The sequence below is a fragment of the Chelmon rostratus genome, chromosome 17, assembly GCF_017976325.1.
Source record: "Chelmon rostratus isolate fCheRos1 chromosome 17, fCheRos1.pri, whole genome shotgun sequence".
Classification (NCBI taxonomy): Eukaryota; Metazoa; Chordata; class Actinopteri; order Chaetodontiformes; family Chaetodontidae; genus Chelmon; species Chelmon rostratus.
This window is the reverse complement of record NC_055674.1, coordinates 12017041-12021913: the sequence shown is the minus strand read 5'-3', so window position 1 is coordinate 12021913 and position 4873 is coordinate 12017041.

The window sequence follows — 4873 nt, the reverse complement described above, 5'->3', positions numbered from 1 at the left end:
TGTTTCTGGTGGCCGGCAGAAAGGTCCGAAATTCGGCTCCTTTAATCTGTTTATATTCGCTTGGACAGGCTGCCACCTACCGGGCTGGCGTGCCTACGTCAGGGGAAACTGTCCACGTGAGTGTTGCGCCTCCATGGAGAGCTCAGAGGCGTCCGCTTCCTGTCTCTCACCTGTCCTCACCTGTAGCGCATTATTTGCAGATCCTCCGTTTTGATTGATGTGGAAGTGTTGCCTCTGAGCTGATTCCCAGCAGAAGTCCCGCTGAGCGCTGAAGGGATCCATCTGGTGGACACGGATGCTGCATTCAAGGGCTACAGTAAATCTCACATATTCTGGCAGGAAATCAAATTCCTTTTTTAAATTAATTTTCTTCTTAATCTGCGTTTAAACCACCTTGCGTTTACCGCATTCATAGAATGTGCTACAAATAAAGCCATCAGCACCCTAAAATTCAGATAACTGGTAATCAATATATTTTAAAGACATTATCTATTCTTATTACATTTCAATTGTTCGTTTGTTTTTAGCATTTCCATGTCTTACTGTTGCAGGTGATGTGTTGGTTAGGTGAATCATATTTGAGGTCACAGTGATGAGTATGACGCATATTGTATTAATGGTTATCAGTGTACTCGCATAGGATGCTCAAAAATACAAGCCAGAGACTGAACAATAAGTTAACTAGTGCAAAAATAGAAAATAAACACCATGATGAGGCAATGAACAATATATACAATGAAACTTACAATGTGCAGGGACTTTTGTTGACAGAGACAGTAAATGAGGAATGCACATGTTAAAAGCTGTGTATTAATGGATGACAAATCGTCAGTGGGTGTTTTGCTGTCAGAGGTTTAGTGACACTGTATGACTGCTAACTTGTTCATCAGGCCTGTGGGGAGGAAGTGTTTTTGTGGCTGTTTGTTTTGGCATTCAGAGCTCAGTAGCGCCTACCAGAGGGCAGGCGCTGGAACAGGTTGTGTCCAGGATGTGAGGGGTCTGCAGTGATGCTTCCAACCCGTTTCATTGGTCTGGAGGTGTGCAAGTCCTGAACGGAGGCCAGGTTGGCACCAGTTATTGTCTCAGAGGCCCTTATAGTCCGTTGCAGTCTGTTCTGGTCTGGATTATTCCCACGTAGAATCTGAATCAGCAGTTGCAGAGGCAGGTTGAACTTCCTCAGCTGGATGTGCATCCTCTGCTGAGCCTTCTCTTTAAGATTAAATAACATCTGTAATAATGATGAAACTTATATTATAACCAAAACAGCAAATATCCACTCCACACTCAATTTACTTCAAAGCTTTGGTTACAAAGCACACCAGGTCTTCAAAGCAGATTCAAATTACCAATCCAAAATCTATTTAACAAATACATGATGTAATATTATTATAGATTAAACTGTGTAAAGTCATTAAAATGAGCTCCACTTTTAAAGTGATGAACACTTGAATGCAACGATTATTATAATCCAACAGTTTAATGCATTATTCTGAAATGGGTCATGATTCTGCATAATAGTACTTTTACTTTTTGATGCTAATGCTTTTGTAGTTTTACTCCAATGACATTTTGAATTTCACCTGTCGCACAGTAGTTCTACACTGTGGTATTAGAACTTTTACTTGAGCAAAAGATCTGAGTACTTCTTCCACCACTGGTTAATATAAATCAGGTCTAAAGGTTTAAATGAATGTAAATAAAAATGAATCAATTCATAAATGATGTGTCGTGTTAGAATCAAATGATTTGATCAATTTAAAAGCAGTTATGCAAACCAAGTCCATCATAATCCACTGCAAAGCACCTGAATACTTTCTCTCTAGCGTTATTTGACTGATGGATTAAGTCTGTGGTTTTCTACCAGAGGCTCATACTGAGGAGGACATTGGTAACTGGTAGGTGGAATAGCAGCGCCACCTTCAGGCCATTGTGAGTTACGTTTTAGACTTGATATATAAAACCATAGAAAGGCAGAGTAAATATCAAGAAGGTCTTTTTTCCTGTAATTAAAGGAGAGAAACCGTTGAATCTTTCACATCATTTGTCTGTGTCTGACCTGTGTGTTGCCCTGATCCCATCAAAATTAAACTAGTCACACTAATCAAACACGAGTGAAAGAAGAAAAAAAAAAACATGCGATGAGTTGTATTTTATTTTCTGGGTTGTGCTTACATAAGTGTGTGTCTTTTCAGCATCTTTAGGCACTGTTATCCTTTATTACAGACAGTAGAGGAGATCTGACAAGAAACGAACAGGCAGCTGTAACAAAGATGATGTTGCAGTTCATAGAGACCCCTCAAAGCTACGGTGTCACCCTGCTGCTCTCAAAATTTGAAAAGGCTGTAGTTTAAACTCTTCCCTCCCCTACCTGGAGGGTGACGATACCCAAAGCACCTTGTGTGTTTGAGTCTCTGTCTCCACCAGTAACACCACGATGGAGAAAAACAAACCAAAGATCGAATACGGCTGCATTATTCACACATCACCTTCTATTGATTTTTCATTCTTGACCTTATAAAACTGCAGCTGACTGCATTTTCATGATAGTATCACGGCACCTGGGCAAACACCATCTGTTGATGAAGATCATGTCATGTCATCAATCACTCCACAACAGCTACTAAATGCACCTGCTGCACATGCTGCCTCCAAGGTGAAGGGGCAACTTTGAATCTCAGCTCACAAGCCAACAAGTCCTTAACTGAAAATGTGATGATTTACAAAGTCATGACATTTGTGCGCATCGCATCTGCTGATGAAGGTCATGTGATACGATCGAAAGCCCCAGAAGTCCTGCTAAATGGACCTTGTGGCAGTTTTTGCAACTATGAGAAAGAGAGAGAGCGATGTTTTGTTGATTTTGGAAGAATATGAGCTATATGTAGCTTCATGTCAGGGATGTGGAGTCCAGTTTCACAGTGCACACAAGGAGCTCTACCTGATTGGTACCTTTATTCCTGTGTTGTTGTTGCTGAAGTGTACTCAAGGTGTAAAAGGAAATGAAGAAAAAGAACTGGGTCAATTATCACTTATATAACAGGGTCTTGGCCCCTTTGTAAGGTTTCAGTAGCTCCCTCTACCTTTCAAAAGTTATTTAACAGTGTGATTCACATCAAAGCACTCAGGACCCCTGCTGCTAAACTCAAAGGCCAGACAGCCCATCTCCACTCTGATGCTCTAATAACCATCCCTTTATGAAGTTCATAAAACCCACTCCTCACTAGATCACTGCAGATGGTGGGCCAGGCTAATAGCTGGAAAAGTAGCACAGACTGCCACCTCGCTTGGACTCCTTTGAACTGAACCGTGCATAGATTGAACAGGGGGGCAACCATATGCATGTTTCTGTGTGTATATGAAAGGACTCAATCTCTCGGTGTATGCATGTGTGTGTGTGTGTGTGTACTTGTGTGTCCTCGTCCTTATCCTGTCACAGCGGGGGAGAGACATGAAAGCCTTTCTACAGCGTTTGGTAATTGCAAAGACCTCCGTTCTGCCTAAACAGCATAAGAGACGACAACCTCATCAGGACACGGTCAAATCTAGACACACACACACACGCACACACACACACACACACACATGTATTGTACAGATGTGCACACACCTTTGGGACAGCTGACCAATCAATAGTCTTGACTGTGTAAAAGTGCACAGAAGAGTGTACAGGGTGCTTTTTCTTTTCCACACAGGCCTTTCTTTGTTGTGTGTAACCTTTTGATCTAAATGAGAAAAAAAGGGGTGGGGGTGGGGGGGGGGGGTCTAGGTAGGCCAATGTGTTTGAGAGGGGAGGTTATGCGAAAAGGAGAAGAGGGGGGTGAGTTGCCACCTTTTCATCTTACCTCTCCTCTGTTCAGCTTTATAACGAATGTCAACGCTGATAACAAAGCCTCATTTGCATATCATAATCCCCATCTCTCGACCTTCTGATCAGGTGTACTTGGAAGCACGGCTGTGTTCTTTCAAAAAGAGAAAAAGATAGAGAGCAAGAGAGGAAAAAACTCGGCTCACTCTGAAAGCTGTTTGAAGTTCTCTGCCAGAGTTCAAATAACACTAAAACATGTGCATGGCATTGAGTGGCTGATTTGTATTAAAAAGAAGAAAGGTGGAGGGATGTGGGATGAAAGGGGGTCAGGGAGGGGAGACTGAGGGAACTTTCTGGAGCTCGTGAGGCCAAAATCCTCTGGATCTCATGTCACTACACATACAGATGAGCGGATCCTTTTGCAGTCAGCCTTTGAACTTAAACATGATGTGTTAAGCACTCTGACCCCAACAAAATTACTTTTCCCCCAAATGTTGTTTTCCTGTTCCTTTTGCATGCAAAAATCTGGGCTCTTATTGAACGGTGGGGAACTGGCAGCTGAAATGTTATCTGGAGCATTGCAGCAGCTCCTTTCCCCTTTTTGTCCCCTTCAGGCTTCACACGAACCGAACAGCTGAGCAGGACTCCTCCGCCAGGCTGCAGAGGAGCCGCTGCTGCTGCTGCTGGGTGATGGCAGGGCGAGAGAAAGAGGCGTAGACTTGTGGCGCGGCTTACTGCGGAGGTCAAGGTGTGTGTCTGTGTGTGTGTTATTAGCAACTCTGCATGTCATAGCAACAGATCCAAAGGTCACGGACCACCCCGACTGTGTGTTCACACGCTTCATCATCTACCGCCGCACTGATCAATAGTGGCTGGACTGTTCATGCAGGGCAGAAGGTTTGGATGGCTACCAACACCTATGCTTCTGTCCTCTCCCTGTCAGATACTCCTTGGCTTGAGCACACTGTTCTCAGAGGCCCACGGTTTCTGAATCCCGGTTGTGAAGACCAGACGTCCTTTCCCATGAGTGAAGAGGGCCTCCAGCAGAGCTGCCTCAGCTCCTCCACA